General features: G+C 44.0%; 3 long non-coding RNA genes across 3 annotated transcripts; all 3 read left to right on the plus strand.

Moving 5' to 3' along the window:
• The first annotated feature begins 1,015 nt into the window (after positions 1 to 1,015).
• Positions 1,016 to 2,526, plus strand: LOC120717990. Its single transcript, XR_005692326.1, has 3 exons — positions 1,016 to 1,067; positions 1,180 to 1,329; positions 1,436 to 2,526. It is a non-coding gene; the product is annotated as an uncharacterized LOC120717990 (long non-coding RNA).
• A 2,275-nt stretch (positions 2,527 to 4,801) lies between these two features.
• On the plus strand, positions 4,802 to 6,713 carry LOC120717992. The gene is made up of 2 exons (XR_005692328.1): positions 4,802 to 5,412; positions 5,515 to 6,713. It is a non-coding gene; the product is annotated as an uncharacterized LOC120717992 (long non-coding RNA).
• A 6,183-nt stretch (positions 6,714 to 12,896) lies between these two features.
• On the plus strand, positions 12,897 to 14,151 carry LOC120717991. The gene is made up of 2 exons (XR_005692327.1): positions 12,897 to 13,905; positions 13,985 to 14,151. It is a non-coding gene; the product is annotated as an uncharacterized LOC120717991 (long non-coding RNA).
• Positions 14,152 to 18,864: the final 4,713 nt, after the last annotated feature.

The following is an 18,864-nucleotide window of genomic DNA, read 5'->3' on the forward strand; positions in this document are numbered from 1 at the left end:
AGCAGGGAAAAAGATGATCCGTGTGCTACCTACATAACTTCGTTTGGCTCTTCCAAACAGAAAGGAGAGGATTGTGTTGTATTTGTTACTCAGAGACTGACATGGCCTAAAACAAACCAAAGGTTAATTCCAGTTGGACCGCATCTCTTACCAAGGTCTGCACTACGTATCAGGATTTGATCTTATTCAGGTAATATCAGGGTTCTTATAGGGGTTTGTTCACAATAGTAACTCATGCAGCCATTTTTCAGTCTCACTGACCAAACTTTTTACAACATGCTGCATTTTTAATAGTAAACTTCTGTTCAGTGCTTTTCCTGTCACACACTCATACATGTGTTTTGTCTGCAGCAGCTGTGTTGTTGTTGTTAGATTGTATTATCTGTTTAATCTCTTCAACATGGTTTTAGTTTTCTTTGTAAAGTCAGCAGCTCTGTCACTTTTCTCTGACTCCTCTTCTGCTCGACACTCAGCTGACACTCAGTTTCATTTCCACATTCATGAAGTTGTTGTCCAAGCGAATCATAGGCTCCATGATTGGTCAGCAAACTGTGTCCAGGCAGACGGGTTGGATAAGAATAACAGATTTATGTTTGATTACGCCCGTTTCCAATTCAGTTCCAGTCATTCCTGGCCCCAGGAGGTTGATGGGGGTGGAAGATGGGGGGCAGTGGGTTGTAAGCACAATGTAGATGAGTGGAGGCTTAATGTACTTAAACTTCCAGTCACAGTGAATCAGTGTGTGTCAGTGAATGCATCATGTGTGCTTCATGGCTCCATCTAGTGGACTGATAGTAGAAGTAGAGCAGCTGATGGCAGCTTCCTGTGCCTCACACTGCTGTCTGACTGCATTCAGCTGATATTTGGACAGCACACATGATGGAAAGGAGGATTTTGGTTTATGTGCACATGAATGATTTGTGTTTCCTCTGCAGGTGAAAGTAGAAAGTGTGTGTGAGCTGATGTGAATTGAGCAGCATGGATCAGTGTGAGGACAGAGAGGAAGGAGTCCCTCCCTCTAAAAGCACTCTGTGTGGGGAACATGAGAGCCAGACCAAAGCTCAGAGGTGAGATGACCATCTCTAACTGTCCATGACTCTTCTCCATGTCACAGCTCAGCACTCACATCACTGCTCCATCATTATTCACACTCATACCTCTGTGTGTGTTGTTTTAAAGCCCAGAGCTGTGGGGCGTACCAGGCTCAGCTGGACATAACCCTGAAACTAATCCAGAGCCTGGACCTGAACCCAGCTGTGTTTCCTTAAAGAGCAACAAGTCGAAGTATATTCTTGTAAACTTTAACAAAACTGTTTTATGTGACAAAGAGTAAGTACATTATTTTTATGAGATTGTTCATCATGTCTTTAATTTAATATTTCCAGTTTTTCCTTCCTGTCTCATGAAGCTGTGACATTTATTGTTTTTCTTTTAGGATCAATAAGAGGCCAGAATCTCCTGGACCTGAACCCAGCTGTGTTTCCTTAAAGAGCAACGTCTCGAAGGGTATTGGTCTAAACTTTAAAGGCTGTTCTTCTGCTGCTGAGAGGTAATGTGTGTCTAGATGTTGTTCCTGACTCTGTATTTTTGAATAAATCCTCATGTTTAATATCAGCTCAGCTCTTTTTCACACATTTCTATGTTGGTGTGTGAAGCGGTGTGTGTTGGAGTGTTTCCACAAACACAGCAGTCAGAGTGGAAAGAGTGGATGTTGTAGGAGGTGTTTGTGTAGTGAAGAGGCTGAGTGTCTGTAGGACTCCAGCTGCTCCAGCAGGTGTCTCCTTTGTGCTTTGCTTCAAACACAGTGTAGGGAGGAGCTTCCACTCAGGTGTTTCAGGTGTTGCTGGATGGAGGAGGACAAATAGTTTTTCCCTTCAGTGACACTTCAGCAGCTCAATGTTCTGGGAGATGTTTGTCTTTATGAAGGTTTATGGATTCTTGTTCTTACTTTGGTTAAACTGAGCAATACATTTTCCATCTAACATTTAAAGTAAATTTCCAGGTGAATAAAAGATCTGCAGCTGCAGCCTCTGTGATGTTTCACAGTCTGAAAGTATCAAATTCAACCAGAGTTCAAACAAAGGCTTAATATACGTGTGTGTTTGATATAATGCCAACAAGTACAAACAGGTGTTCTTACAGGTCTTAATCACAGAGGTCTGATAAGTCTGGTGACTTTCACACTCAGCAATTTTGCTGCCTTTTATTTTATATTGGCCTTTTTAAAGCCCTTCAAAGTCTCCCACATTCATACAGAGCTTTTAACACCAAACTCCTTTACAGTCCTTCTCCTCTCACACACGATCACACGACTGATTTGTCTGCAGCAGCTGTGTTACTGCTAGTATTTTATTATGTGTGTAATCTCCTCATATTGTTCCTGTGGTTTAGTTTGACTTCCTTCTGCAAACTCAGCTGCTCTGTTGCTGATACACGTCTCCATGAATATGATTGATCAGATGCTGCCAACACCATGTGTTTCATGTGAGCGCTCAGCTGAAACCCTGGGTTGACTTATCGAGTTAATAACAAGCTTCACGTGACTGTGAATGCTAAAGTGAATCCAGATAAAGGAAAGAGACCCTGCTAATGTTGGACTCACTTCTTAGTGTAGATCCCAGGAGGAAGTTCAACATAGCCATTCTTTGTGCTAGCTCGACCAAACCTGAGAGCACAGTGCAGGATAATGATCATCATCTGTCTCTGTCAAGGACATTTAAAATCCACAAATAACAAACATAATTATATTTGATCATTAAAAATGATGATTAAACAAAGTGTCAAACATACTTAAGTAGAAGGACTGATGTTTGTGTTAAAATACCCTGTTAAAGCTTAAATACTGATTCAACTTCTTTACTTAAGTAAAGGTAAAAGAGTACAGGCTCTGAAATGTACTCACAGTATTAAAGTAAAAACTCCATCTTTGAAGGAAATTTCTGCCAGTTTTTGTGCAAAGTTACCTGAATTTCTACCTCCAACATTAATATGAGAAAATTATCTGAACTTTTATTCTAATAAATTTAATCAGCTTGAACAGTTTGTAGCACAAAAGTAGAAAAAACTCAAAGGGAATAAAAAATAGCTCCATTTGCTGTTGCCTGCATTGTAGATGGGCAGCTTTGCCTCAACACCTAAACAGGAAAATGAGTTTAGTCAAGTATTAAAGTGGGATTGAAGAGGTCAGGAAACCAGAGATCAGGTGTTGTGGTGCAGCATGGTCACAAGAATCATTTAGAAATGGGTCGAAATATTTTCTCTTCTAGATTTTTTGCACAGTCTGATGTGCAGCTGCTCTGAGGTTTACTGCTCTCTGTGTGCTTAGAAAACTGTGAGGTACAAGTAGATTTGACACAAGTTATAATGGCTGATTTCCATATAACGGTGGAATACAGGGTGTCATGTTTCGGCTGTGTGGCAGACAGGAGAGGACCCAAACGCAAACTCACTGGGACAGAACTTGAACTCAAAAGCAAAGCTTTAATTGCTGGAAAAATAGAACACAGGCAATAACTAAACTGGGAAAGCTAATCATAAAGTATACCAGGAGACACAGGGAGCATCACACACAGCATGAGGGAGACTACGACACAGAACTGAGGGAGACGCAGACATAAATACACAGAGGGTTAACGAGGGAAGTGGGAGCACATGGGGAACACAGGTGACACTGATAATCATAACAAGACATGGCAGGAGTGAACGCAACACTGACGGGAGACGGGCAAAGTAAAACAGGAAGTACAGAGGTTCGGACAGGAGGGGAGAGAGCACGGGGAGAACACAGACATAACGGGCAGGGGAAACATGGAATAAACCCAAAGAGAGACGAGGGCTCATAAATACGCAGAGGGGCACACAAGGGGTAAGAGTCACGAAGGGAAAACACTTAGGGAACAACACAACAGGACAACTCAGGAAACATGGCCTAAATAAGGAATGAAATACAAAAATACAAGAAACTAAGAATACTGGGCCCACATGGCCCAGGACCATGACATCACCCCCCCCTCAAGGGCTGGCACCCGACAGCCCCAACCCGCGAACAAAAACAAGAAAAACAGAAAACAACCCACCCAGGGTGGGAGGCGGGGAACCAGGACGGAGGGACCAGAACAGGAAACAAAACCACCAACAGAAAACACAGGAGCACAAGACACTAGTCCAAAGAAAGTTCAGGGGGTCGGCCTGGAGGGAGGCCACGCACCAGGCCACGTCCCCTCGTATCTGGAGGCCGGTCGTGCAGAAGGCAGCAGTGGTGCAGTTCAGGAGGCCGACCCAGAGCCCGCGGGCACAAGAGTTCAAGGGTCACACGGTCAGGGGGCCGACCAGGCGGGCGACACAGGTGATAGAGCCGGTCAGGAGGCCAGCCGCGCGGAAGGCAGCAGCGGCGGCGAAGGAGACGACGGAGCAGTTCAGGAGGCCGGCCGTGCGGAAGGCAGCGGCGGCGGTGAAGGAGACGACGGAGCAGTTCAGGAGGCCGGCCGTGCGGAAGGCAGCGGCGGCTCTCCAGTGTCAGGCGTACTGGCCGAGGCCCGGTGGGCACAGGACCGGACGAGGCAGGACCAGACGGTGGCGTGGCAGCCACAGGCGACGGAGCCGGACCAGGCGGAGGCGATGCGGGGGCCGGACCAGGCGAAGACGATGCGGGGGCCGGACCAGGCGAAGGCGACGCGGGGGCCGGACCAGGCGAAGCTGAAGTCGAGGCCGACGCTGGACCAGGCGACGGCGTGGGTGGAGACACGAAGGCTGCAGCTGGCGGCGGCGTGGACTCCGAGGCTGCGGCTGATGGAGCAGCTGGTGGCTGGACGGGCTCCTCGGGCCCCCCAGTTGACGAGGAAGGTTGCTGAACAGGCCCCTCGGACCCTCCAGCGGAGACGAGGGGGTGCTGGCTGGGCTCACTGGAACCCCCAGCGGACGAGGTAGATGGCGGCGCGGGAGCCGCGGAGTGCTGGATGAGCTCATCCGAGCTTCCAGCAGGAGTTGATGCAGAGCCAGAGAGAATTGGTACCCCTGGCTCAACGTTAAGCTGGCTAGAAAACTGCACTGCTACGGGGAGCTGGGCCAAAGGTTCAGGTGCGAGCTGAGCTGCTGGACACACGGGGACCTGAGCTGCTGGACACACGGGGACCTGAGCTGCTAATGGTGCTGAAGTAGATGGTTGCATGGGAGACTGAACTGATGGGGAAGCTGATACCTGAGCTAAGAACTGGGCTAATGACTGAACAAAAGACTGCAATACGTGTTGAAGTGGCTGTTGTGGTGATGGCAGTTGTGACAGTGGCTGAACTAAGTCTTCTGAGCCTTCTGAACACGAAGAATATGGCTGGACGGACACCCTTGAGCTTACAGTGGACACAGAAACTGGTGCAGGCATCTGCGAGACACGAGCCGCTCCCACCCGAGGAGTAGGTACGGGTGCAGCGGCAGGCTGTGTACTCGCTTGCCTCACCTCAGGGACCGGCACTGGCGATATGGCAGACCGGACGCCGGCCACTCCCACCCAAGGAGTAGGTATGGGTGCAGGAGGAAGCTGAGTCACGGCTGCCCTCACCCTCGGGGCAAGAACAGGCACCGGCCATGGCTGAGCAGCTGCTGCCCCCACCCGAGGAGCTGGTACGGGTGCAGGGACCGACAGGGCCTCAGCCGGCCTGGGAGCCAGAGTAGGGACCAGCGGGACTTCAGCTTTCCCTACCCGAGGGACTGAAACGGGTGTAGAGAAAAGCCGGGCCCGAGCTGCCCTGGGAGGAGAAACACAGGTGGACGAAGAATTACGCTCGGAACAAACAGTCTTTGCCTGGGCAGGCTCAAAAGGAATCTCCACTGGGTCCACAAAAACAGACCTATCAAAGATAAACTCTGTCTCTTTCCCACAATGTTTTACAGTTTTTGTTTTAGCAGTCTTTGAAGTCCTTGGGTTAACGGTCTTAGAGTGAGCTGACTTGGGGATGACTGAACCAGACTTGACAAAACCTGAACTGACAGAACCTGAACTGAGTGTTTTAGACCTGGTGACATTGCTCACAGTTTTTCCTTTAACAGCATTTACAGCCTTTGGCGAGTGCTTATTGTCTTTGATTTCTCCCTGTTCAGAGGGAGCAAAATGGAAAATTTTTTCCAAGTCTATGTCATCGTCCATCAGGGACACATCGACAGGATCAGGAGTGAGTCTATTGTTCTTAATGTCCAGAGAAGCGGAAGAAGGATAATCAGTGTAACTCACCACCGGGAGTTGCTTAACATGTGAACAGTGACGGCGGCGTGAGCGTCGCCTCCTCTGAGGTGAGGAAGCTGACGGGGCATACAGCTGAACCTCTGACGTGTGGGATGGCAATGCAGAGGATCTGAGCGTGAGCATCCGAAGAAAAACGGAGCACTCCCACCTGAAGCAGCTGCAGCTTGGGTGCAGGTGAAGCGGTAGGTGGGGGCTTTCGGCAGCTCCGGGGACCACCGAGAGCCAGCCGAGTTCCTCGGAAAATCCGCCCGTAGTCAGGAGTGCGCCACGGGCTCAAGCAGAGCTCCTCCTCTAGCTCAGCAAAGGCAGCATCCTGACGCTCACCTAGCTGAGAGCGGTTTGCTGGGTCCATGTAATGGTCGTAGTCTTCTGTCATGTTTGGGCTGTGTGGCAGACAGGAGAGGACCCAAACGCAAACTCACGGGGACAGAACTTGAACTCAAAAGCAAAGCTTTAATTGCTGGAAAAATAGAACACAGGCAATACAAAACTAAACTGGGAAAGCTAATCATAAAGTATACCAGGAGACACAGGGAGCATCACACACAGCATGAGGGAGACTACGACACAGAACTGAGGGAGACGCAGACATAAATACACAGAGGGTTAACGAGGGAAGTGGGAGCACATGGGGAACACAGGTGACACTGATAATCATAACAAGACATGGCAGGAGTGAACACAACACTGACGGGAGACGGGCAAAGTAAAACAGAAAGTACAGAGGTTCAGACAGGAGGAGAGAGAGCACGGGGAGAACACAGACATAACGGGCAGGGGAAACATGGAATGAACACAAAGAGAGACGAGGGCTCATAAATACACAGAGGGCCACACAGGGGGTAAGAGTCACGAAGGGAAAACACTTAGGGAACAACACAACAGGACAACTCAGGAAACATGGCCTAAATAAGGAACGAAATACAAAAATACAAGAAACTAAGAATACTGGGCCCACATGGCCCAGGACCATGACACAGGGACTTAATCATTAAGTAAGAAGAAAGTTTGAAGCCTAATCTTGAAGGTAGAGATAGTGTCTGTCTCCTGAATCCAAACTGGAAGCTGGTTCCACAGAAGAGGGGCCTGAAAACTGAAGGCTCTCCTCCCATTCTACTTTTAAATACTCTAGGAACAACAAGTAGGCCTGCAGTGTGAGAGCGAAGTGCTCTAATAGGGTGATATGGTACTACAAGGTCATTAAGATAAGATAGGGCCTGATTATTTAAGACCTTGTATGTGAGGAGCAGGATTTTGAATTCTGGACTTAACAGGAAGCCAATGAAGGGAAGCCAAAACAGGAGAAATCTGCTCTCTCTTTCTAGTCCCTGTCAGGACTCTTGCTGCAGCATTTTGGATTAACTGAAGGCTTTTCAGCGAGTTTTTAGGACATCCTGATAATAATGAATTACAGTCGTCCAGCCTGGAAGTAATAAATGCATGAACTAGTTTTTCAGCGTCACTCTGAGACAGGATATTTCTAACTTTAGAGATGTTGCGCAAATGGAAGAAAGCAGTCTTACATATTTGTTTAATATGTGCGTTGAAGGACATGTCCTGGTCAAACATGACTCCAAGGTTCCTCACAGCGTTACTGGAGGCCAAGGTAATGCCATCCAGAGTAAGAATCTGCTTAGATACCATATTTCTAAGATTTTCAGGGCCGAGTACAATAACCTCAGTTTGATCTGAATTAAGAAGCAGAAAGTTAGCGGCCATCCAGGTCTTTATGTCTTTAAGACATTCCTGCAGTTTAACTCATTGGTGTGTGTTATCTGGCTTCATGGACAGATAGAGCTGGGTGTGCTATGTCTTCTGATGATGCTGCCTTGGTGATTTCAACATCCATGTCTGCTGTGACTCTAAACTTCTGGTCAAGGACTTTTTAAATATTATTGACTCTTTTAACTTGACCCAGTGGGTTACTGGTCCCACTCATGAAAAAGGTCACACACTAGACTTGGAGCTTTCCCACGGGCTGGATGTGTGCGTCACTGAAATATCTGAGTTGTGCATCTCCGATCATCTTCCTGTGTTGTTCACAGAGATGGGCAGTAACGCGTTACTGTAATCTGATTACTTTTTTCAAGTAACGAGTAAAGTAAGGGATTACTATTGCAAAAACGGTAATTAGATTACCGTTACTTTCCCATAGGAACGCTGCGTTACTGCGTTACTAAAACCGTGATTTTTTGCGAGAATGTCTCACGACAGTGACGTAAGCGAGTGCGCCATTAGTGACAACAGCTGTGTGCAGATCAACAGTGCATCATATATCGAGTGCAGGAGAGAGTATGAGCGTTTAAAGTGATTAAAGCGTGGAAGTACTGACCTTACTTTGAGTTTGATTCCATAAAAAGTGACAAAAACATTAGTGTCCGTTGTGCGTGGGAAGAAAAGTTCTTTTTACAGCAAAAAAACCCCTAAACTTCCAATCAAGCACCGAGTAGCTACGACGTAATGGGAAACTGACAGAGAAACTCGCGGATTATTCCATTGACCGCTGCACACCTGCACCAGGGTAAACCTCTGCCTACCCTACTCATGCTTTACAGGTGAAAATAGAGCAACAGGACCGCTGAGTCTTTGACTTTATTTATTTTCTGCTGTGTTTTACTTGCATCTATTTGAAAGACTGAGTGTAAACACAACAAATATTTTATTTTATGTGCTGGAATGTGCAGAAAATAGGTTTAAATGTTAAACTAATTTATTCAAGTCAGAGAATGTTGTATATAATTAAATTTTTGCTTGATGCATAAAGTTAAAAGATTAAAACTAATAAAACAAGTTAAAAAAAGAGACTTTTCCATTTGATTACATTTTGTATGATGGATTATGCAGAAAAAGTAGAATTGGGCTGAAAGATCTATCACTTTATCACCTATTCAGGTTGTAAATCGTGTTTTTAAAATGTAACTAAGTAACTAAGTAACTAAGTAATTAATTACTTTTGAAAATAAGTAATCAGTAAAGTAACAGGATTACTTTTTGGGGGAAGTAATCAGTAATTAATTACTGATTACTTTTTCAAGTAACTTGACCAACACTGGTTGTTCACTCTAACTATGCGCTGCTCGGTAGATAAGCCGTGCGTCTCAGCGCGTAAAAAGCGAGCGCTTAATGCTCTAACAGCGCCGCTTTTTCTGCTGCCTTTATGGACTCTGGAATAATGAACTCCAGCTGTTAAAGTGTTGAGGACCTTTCGGACATTCTTCATTCTACCTGCACTGATATTTTGGACTCTATTGCTCCGTTCAGGACTCTGTGCGCTAAGCATTTATCAGAGCTGTGGTTGAATGAACATACGCGCTCCCTTAGGCGTGACTGTAGACGCGCTGAAAGGAGATGGAAAAAGGACAGATTGTATGTTTCTCTACAGATTTTAAGGACTGTCTGTCTTTCTGCTGACCAAGAAGCTGTAAAACCTGCAGACACAGTTTGTCTTAAACTTAGGGTCAGTAAACAGTCACAGGCCTCAGGTACTTTTTAATGTCCTCAATCGCTTTCTTCATTCACGTGATAATGTCAGAGTCATTTCTTCACCAAGTATTTGTGGAGAATTTTTAGCATTTTTAACAACAAGCTTCTATCTATTAGGGCTCTTGTCTCGCCGACTGCTGCCTCAGATCTGAGTCGTTCTCCTGTGTGCTCAGCTGTCTTAGAGCAGTTTGATCCCGTCTCCCTTAATGACTTGACTGTAGTAGTTTGTAACCTAAGATCATTCAATTCAATTCAATTCAATTTTATTTATATAGCGCCAAATCACAACAAAAGTCGCCTCAAGGCACTTCATAGATACAGAGAAAAACCCAACAATCATATGACCCCCTATGAGCAAGCACTTTGGCGACAGTGGGAAGGAAAAACTCCCTTTTAACAGGAAGAAACCTCCGGCAGAACCAGGCTCAGGGAGGGGCGGCCATCTGCTGCGACCGGTTGGGCTGAGAGAAGGAAGACAGGATAAAGACATGCTGTGGAAGAGAGACAGAGGTTAATAACAGATATGATTCAATGCAGAGAGGTCTATTAATACATAGTGAGTGAGAAAGGTGACTGGAAAGGAAAAACTCAATGCATCATGGGAATCCCCCGGCAGCCTACATCTATTGCAGCATAACTAAGGGAGGATTCAGGGTCACCTGGTCCAGCCCTAACTATATGCTTTAGCAAAAAGGAAAGTTTTAAGCGTAATCTTAAAAGTAGAGATAGTGTCTGTCTCCCGAATCCAAACTGGAAGCTGGTTCCACAGAAGACGGGCCTGAAAACTGAAGGCTTTGCCTCCCATTCTACTTTTAAATACTCTAGGAACAACAAGTAGGCCTGCAGAGCGAGAGCGGAGCGCTCTAATAGGGTGATATGGTACTACAAGGTCATTAAGATAAGATGGGGCCTGATTATTTAAGACCTTGTATGTGAGGAGCAGGATTTTGAATTCAATTCTGGATTTAACAGGAAGCCAATGAAGGGAAGCCAAAACAGGAGAAATATGCTCTCTCTTTCTAGTCCCTGTCAGGACTCTTGCTGCAGCATTTTGGATTAGTTGAAGGCTTTTCAGCGAGTTTTTTGGACATCCTGATAATAATGAATTACAGTAGTTCAGCCTGGAAGTAATAAATGCATGAACTAGTTTTTCAGCGTCACTCTGAGACAGGATATTTCTAATTTTAGAGATGTTGCGCAAATGGAAGAAAGCAGTCTTACATATTTGTTTACTATGTGCGTTGAAGGACATGTCCTGGTCAAAAATGACTCCAAGGTTCCTCACAGTGTTACTGGAGGCCAAGGTAATGCCATCCAGAGTAAGAATCTGGTTAGATACCATATTTCTAAGATTTTCAGGGCCGAGTACAATAACCTCAGTTTTATCTGAATTAAGAAGCAGAAAGTTAGCGGCCATCCAGGTCTTTATGTCTTTAAGACATTCCTGCAGTTTAACTAATTGGTGTGTGTCATCTGGCTTCATGGAGAGATAGAGCTGGGTGTCATCAGCATAGCAGTGAAAATGTATGCTATGTCTTCTAATGATACTGCCTAAGGGAAGCATGTATAATGTAAACAGAATTGGTCCTAGCACTGAACCCTGTGGAACTCCATAATTAACCTCAGTGTGTGAAGAGGACTCTCCATTTACATGCACAAATTGGAGTCTATTAGATAGATATGATACAAACCACTGCAGCGCAGTACCTGTAATACCTACAGCATGTTCTAATCGCTCTAATAGGATATTATGGTCAACAGTATCGAACGCTGCACTGAGGTCTAGCAGGACAAGCACAGAGATGAGTCCACTGTCAGAGGCCATAAGAAGATCATTTGTAACCTTCACTAAAGCTGTTTCTGTGCTGTGATAAGCTCTGAAACCTGACTGAAACTCTTCAAATAAACCATTCCTCTGCAGATGATCTGTTAGCTGTTTGACAACTACTCTTTCAAGGATTTTTGATATGAAAGGAAGGTTGGAGATTGGCCTATAATTAGCTAAGACTGCTGGGTCTAGAGATGGCTTTTTGAGTAAAGGTTTAACTACAGCCAGCTTGAAGGCCTGTGGTACATAGCCGATTATTAGAGATAGGTTGATCATATTTAAGATCGAAGAATTAATTAATGGCAGGACTTCTTTGAGCAGTTTTGTAGGAATGGGGTCTAAAAGACAGGTTGATGGTTTGGAGGAAGTAATTATTGAAGTTAACTCAGAAAGATCAATTGGAGAAAAAGAGTCTAACTTAACATCAATGGTACTAAGAGTAGCTGTAGATAATATTACATCTGTGGGATGATTATTGGTAATTTTTTCTCTAATGATAAAAATTTTATTTGTGAAAAAGTTCATGAAGTCATTACTAGTTAACGTTAAAGGGATGGTTGGCTCGAAAGAGCTCTGACTTTTTGTCAGCCTGGCTACAGTGCTGAAGAGAAACCTGGGGTTGTTCTTATTTTCTTCAATCAGTGATGAATAGTAAGATGTTCTGGCTTTGCGGAGGGCTTTCTTATAAAGCAGCAAACTATTTCTCCAGGCTAAATGATGATCCTCTAGATTTGTGACACGCCATTTCCTCTCCAGATTACGAGTCATCTGCTTTAGGCTACGTGTTTGAGAATTATACCACGGAGTCAGGTACTTCTGATTTGAGGCCTTAGTTTTCACAGGAGCTACAGTATCCAGAGTCGTACGTAGTGAGGAGGTGAAATTATTAACAAGATAATCGACCTCTGTTGGGGTAGCGTTCAGATAGCTCCTCTGCTCTCTGTTGGTACAGGGCATTGGAGATGATAACAGTGGGTGGATTATATTCTTAAACTTAGTTACAGCACTTTCAGAAAGACATCTACTTTGATAAAGTCTACTCTCCACTGCTGTGTAATCAATTATTGTAAAAGTAAATGTTATCAGGAAATGATCAGACAGGAGAGGGTTTTCAGGAAACACTGTTAAATGTTCAGTTTCTATGCCATATGTTAAAACAAGATCTAGAGTGTGATTAAAGTGGTCGGTGGGTACTTTTACATTTTGAGAGAAACCAATTGAGTCTAATAACAGATTAAATGCCATGTTGAGGCTGTCATTTTTAGCATCTACATGGATGTTAAAATCACCCACAATAATTATTTTATCTGAGCTGAGAACTAAATCAGATATAAAGTCTGAGAAATCAGACAGAAACTCTGTGTAAGGCCCAGGTGGACGATAGATGATAACAAGTAAGACTGGTTTCTGAGTTTCACAGCTGGGGTGGACAATGTTAAGCATTTTTGCATCACACTCCTATTTCAAAAGGTCAGTTAAAGCCACATAATTGGAATTTCGTTTCATCTCCCCACAGCACTTTCTCCAAAGTCTTCCCTGAATCATTTAGATGTTCACTGGCACTTGAGATGGGCCTATACATGTTTCTCCTTGAACAGTTAGCTACCCTATGTTAGCCTAGCTTTCTATCACTGATGCTCTGTATGTATGCTGCTGCCTCTCGTCTCGTGTTACTTAAAAAATTAACCCCACAGCTTCAGTAACCGTATCTAAAAATCTCTCAGTGAAAGTTACGGTTGTAGGTTTGGAAACATTTTGGGGTAGCCAGTGTTAAATAGAGACAGGGCCACATTCTTTATCTAGTCATTGTAATGAAAGAAGCACATTAAAAACTATATGAGAGTTTGCTTTTAACAAGCATGTAATGACTCTACTTAGTTTAGGTAGTCTTAGGGAGTCAAACTGAAAGTAGCATTTTGTGGATGTTTTCCCTGCTGCCCGATCCCATCAGTCTCTTATAGCATCATTTTTTTTATGCGCCCTGGTGTGACAGAGGTTTCATGGCGCTACAGGTTACCTGAGCACATCAGGTATATTACGGTTGAAAACGAGTGCCCGGCCTTCCAGTGGGTGTTCGACCCCTCGTGCACAGCTCAGGAGTCTAAACGACCCAGCAGTTATGGACATGTGTGTTTCTGTCCCTCGTTCTCCCTGCTTGCAGGTATATCTGTGTTTGTGTGTGGATGCCGGAGTTTCTGAGAGCACCTGTTTACAGGCACCTTCAGGCCTGGTGGGTGTGGCCCTGCCAGGTGGTTGGCCACACTTGAAGACCATCACACAGCTGATCAAGCCTTGTCAGAGGAGCTACTTAAGAATGCGGTGGCGCTCTCTCTGACGCTGGATCATTGCGTGACTTCACGTTAGTCTCTCGGCCAGTCAGTACGGATAGTCTGCCGCATTGTATGTGTCTTACGGCTGCCTGTTTGTTATCTCCCCAGGAGAAGCGTGGAGACGAGAGGGCAGCGAGCACGGGGTGCTCAGACACTGAGGAGCGGAGACAAGGAACACTAGCACTGGGAAGAGGACATTTCACGGGAGTCGGGAACGCACTGCGGATTTATTGTTATTTTCCATTCACTGTAAATAAACGCACTGCTTGCATTCAGAGCTCCGTGCCTGGCTCCTCCTTCCTCACATCCCCACGGTTGACGCTGGCCAACCGTGACAAATAGCTTTTCTTAGATTCATTATTAGTTCAACATTGACAAATAGTAGTTGACTAATATCAGGAGCCAAAAAGAAAACAAAAAACAAACTAAATAAATATTTCAGACGCTGAAAATAAATTATTACGGTTGTTTAAATTTGCTGTCAGCAAGTTAGGTCTAATACATGTAGTCAATCTAATGAATCAATATTACATGTAAAAAGTACAGAACTGAAAATAAAACTAAAATATAACGGTAAATGAACTGGTTCTTGTATAAAACTTTTCTACTCTCTACAACTTGCCTCATTCATGCACTCACTTTTTTCTATGCTTTTTCTCTGTAAGTGCTTTCTATCTAACATTAATACGCATTCATCCTCCCGATGGATGCATCGGAGAGCAACTTGGGGTTAGCATCTTGCCCAAGGATATTTGGCATGCAGGCTGGAGCAGGCGGGGATTGAACCAGCAGCTTTCTGATTAGTAGGTTTCCTGCTCTACCTGAGCTACAGACACCCCAATTTGTGGTGCTCTGGAAACAACACGTTCTCATCCCAACAGGTAACGATGCTATGTGACAAATCATCGGTATGTGTAAATGTGTTTTTTGTTCTAATCATGAATCGCTTTGTAAAACAAGACCTGATAGGGTTAAGGTTAAAGTTATGGTTAGAGTTAATGTTAGGGATAGGGCTGGAATGGACGGCTGGAGCCTCTCCTCCAAGTGTGTGTTACTGCCGCCATCAGCATTCTGTTGTATTCTGTTGTATGCTTTTCTCTGTAAGCGCTTCGAGCCTGTACTTTTTTGCTTTAGCTGAGTAATGAAGTTGAATCAGTACTTTAACTTTCACTGGAACAATAGTATTTTTACTTCTACTTAAGTGGAGAATGTCTGATCTTTTGCCAACTCTGGCTGTCTCTCAGTCTTGGAATACCCACTTGTTGTCCAGCGGTGTCCTGGGAATATGGGAACTAGACAGACTGGGGAAACAATGGGAGGAGACACAAAGATGGAATCACTTTTACCATCTTTTATGTATTTGCTGGTCGTCTTATTTCTTCTATTTTGCAAGCACAGTGTTGCAATCATTGTCTTTGTGGTACAATGACACAGGTAGAATGCAGGTGTTTTCATGTAACACAATGAGAAAGATGAGTAATGTGTTTTGAAGAAAAGATAAAACATCATGTTTGAACAAAGATAAGCAGCAGACACGTCTGTGTGTGAGTTGTTCAGGTTCAGTAAGAAGGTAATATGTCTGCAGAATTTGTAATTCTTATGAAGATATTGCTTGTACAATAAATAAAATCCCTTTAACTTCTTCTGGAGAGTGTCTTTATATATTTAGTCATTTTGGGGCGATCCTTTATTTAGTAGTAACTCTAGTCGGGGATATATATCAGAGTTTACTTTCAGATATGAGCATTGTGTTTCCTGTGGATTAATGAATGAATTATTTATGTAATTTTTGAAAGACTGGCTCATGTAAAATCTCTGAAAGTATGACAAAGCTCTCCTGTTACACTTTATGGACACCTGAGCTTCACCATGAGGGCCTGTCTTTATTCACTTTATTCACTGAAATCCACTTTTATAATGAATTCACAGTAATCACTGACACCTTCAGAGCATTACATTCATTAAAGACGTCTTCTACACCTACTCTTCCAGACGACCGACACATACTTCAACCACTGCAGGTTAACCAGCCACTCATCAGTAAAGCAAAAACTAAATGTAAATGTCCTCATGTGGAAAAGACTGAAACACAACTCCCATATATCACTAATGTAACAGATCCATTTAGGGAGAGTGAGAACACTAGGCTGGATGTGGTTTAATGCAGGAACATTCATCATGTCTTGAGTTCAACAAATCATTTACATTGAATATGTGAGCTGGATGGTTACACGATACAATGTGATTGTCAACAATAACTGCAATGAACGCTGGTTTGAGGGCGGAGTCAAGGAGGCCATTTACGTGAAAAGGGAAAGACCCTCTCTGAATCAAGGAGGGGCCTAAGGGTACATCTGTCACCATCTTACAATGCTGTGATTGCAGCTGTTCTCCAACTCTCTGTGAATGGTACTCATTGATCAGTGGTTGTTGATCAATGGTCATGAGAATTTGCATAATCATGATTAAGGAACTGACCTCCCAGCCCATTGTTCCTTCAGTCGGCTGGTTTCTCTGACTGAAAATGCTACGTCCAGAAGAACAGAATCAACTTTTGGAGATTTACTTCCCTGATGATTGAGCACGCATCAAGACCTTTTAATCAGGCCAACAAATATCTTGTACTCAATTTTAGCAGCAGCCATTGTGACACTGATGATAAAACTTGTGTAAGAGTGCGAAGCTGTAAAAAAGTAATTATAAAAAAGCGTTTTTGTAGCTGAATGTTACTGGATAGCTGTTTCATCTGTAACACATCAAAATAACCTGCTAAGGTTTAATAGGCTATAAGGAACACACTCACTTCCTGAGCCCTGGGCAATAAGAGACGTTTTGTGTTTTATAATTTATTGATATGTTTGATCCTTTCTGAGCTGCGTTAATGAAGCAGTCATTAGAGCACCATGTCCACTGTAATAGTTCTGTAGTTTGATGCTTGAGTCGTTGCAGACTTGTTGAAACTCCCTCACCCGTCAAAGCAGCGTCTTTGTTATTCGCGTCCAGCAGATGGCAGTGTTTCACTGTCTGACGGCTGTCTGAAGCTTCAGCTGGATTATTCGTTTTCATGTTTGATTAGAGGTTTGTGTGTGTGTGTGTGTGTGTGTGTGTGTGTGTGGGTTTTTAGCCACGAGTTGTCCACGATAAAGCATATTGAATGGCCTGTCTAATATTGTTAGAATTCTCCTTTGGGTTAGTTTCATTACTCAATCGGGACATTTATTTGGGAAAAGAAAAAAAGAGGGAAAAAAAAGAAAAGAATTAAAAATAAATAAATAAATCCATCACCTCATCATAGTATCATTTTTTTTTATTTTTTTTTTTATTTTTCCAAATAAATGTCCCGATTGAGTAATGAAACTAACCCAAAGGAGAATTCTAACAATGTTAGACAGGCCATTCAATATGCTTTATGGTGGACAACTCGTGGCTACAGACAACATCTGCCATGTTGTGGACTGCTCAGTCTCCCCCTCCAGCACTGCTAATCCAGATGTTGGGTCTGTTTCCACAAGCCCCGCGAATTCTAGAGACTTATTCATCATGAAGAAAACAAGACAGTCGATCGATTTATTTGCGCAAGGGAGGCCACCACGAAAATGACCTCCAGATCCTCCTCCTCCTGCTGCCTTTTATTGAGAGACCGTTCACACAAAACACGTCAGAACAAAGCCACGCCCAGACAAGGCATTGTATGTATATGTGTGAACTTCTGTAAGAGTGTGTGTGTGTGTGTGTCAGACCTCCTGCTGACCAAAGGGTCGTAAACGCAGGAAGGTTACATCAAAAGAAGCACAAGGATGTGTCTGTGATAAAAGACTACAGCCCCCCACCTTGATCCTCGAGAATCTGGGGGGAAGGACAGTGGAATTTCTTTCATCAGAGTTAAAACAATGTACAAATGGTAAACATAAAAATGACAAACATTTAACAATTCACTCTAACACCAGACCCCACCGACTCCGCCCCCCTCTCCAGGATGCTCACAGGACTCTGCAGGATCACACCCATCTGAGGAAACGGAAATCAACATTAAACTCGCAACCTTCCACCTGCTGTCGATGGCACTGAATGAGTATGTGCAGGAGATATGTTATGGATGCCAATCCGGTCACCCCAGCCAGTTACAACACAGTTGCCTGTTTGAGCTGCCTGTGTTTTTCTTCGAGACCTGCTATGATGAGGTGATGGAAAAGCTCCGGACGCCCCGATTCATCCCGGCCATCCGTCTGTTTGTTTGCTCATACAGCGTCAGTGAGGCTAAAGCACAAATCATCAGCACTGCAGAGCGTCTTCTGTGTGAACTGAGATCAGTGCCGCACATTGTTTGCACCACTGATGAGAATGTCGGATACCTGCTAAATACCAATCATCACACCCGCGGAGTGAAATCAGCGCTGCTCCACATGATTGGAAACTACTGGTCTGGGAGACACAAGATTTAATGTACATCTGTTATAAAAACCTTACTGTGCACTACACAGAAAATTAAATAAAAACGTATGCTAACACTTTTTTCTGGTCATTTGTGTTTGTGTTTGGTCAGAGTGATTATGGAAAACACGCTGAGAAAAATATATCACAACCCTGCACACCCAGGGGGTTTAGGAAGTGTAAAGAAGCTCCGTATCGCTGTCAGTGAGGCAACAGGCTTAAAGCCGTCATTACCTGACGTGGAGCGTTTTTAAAAGGAGATGACACATATACTCTTCATAAACCTGCAAGGATAGAGGATACAGAAATGCAAGGATACAGAAATAGAGTTTTGGTTAACGGGACTGACAAACAGTTTCAAGCTGATTTGGTTGACATGCGTGAATATTCTGCGGATAATGATAATGTTAGGTACTTATTGACATGCATAGATGTGTTTTCTAAGCATGCATGGGTTAGGTGCCTTGAAACCAAGACAGGACAGGCTGTTGCTGAGGCTTTTGGTGATATTCTGAGAGAGGGCCGTGTGCCTGAAAAACTCCAAACAGATTTAGGGA

The sequence above is a fragment of the Simochromis diagramma genome, unplaced genomic scaffold, assembly GCF_900408965.1.
Source record: "Simochromis diagramma unplaced genomic scaffold, fSimDia1.1 OVJJ01000550.1, whole genome shotgun sequence".
NCBI lineage: Eukaryota > Metazoa > Chordata > Actinopteri > Cichliformes > Cichlidae > Simochromis > Simochromis diagramma.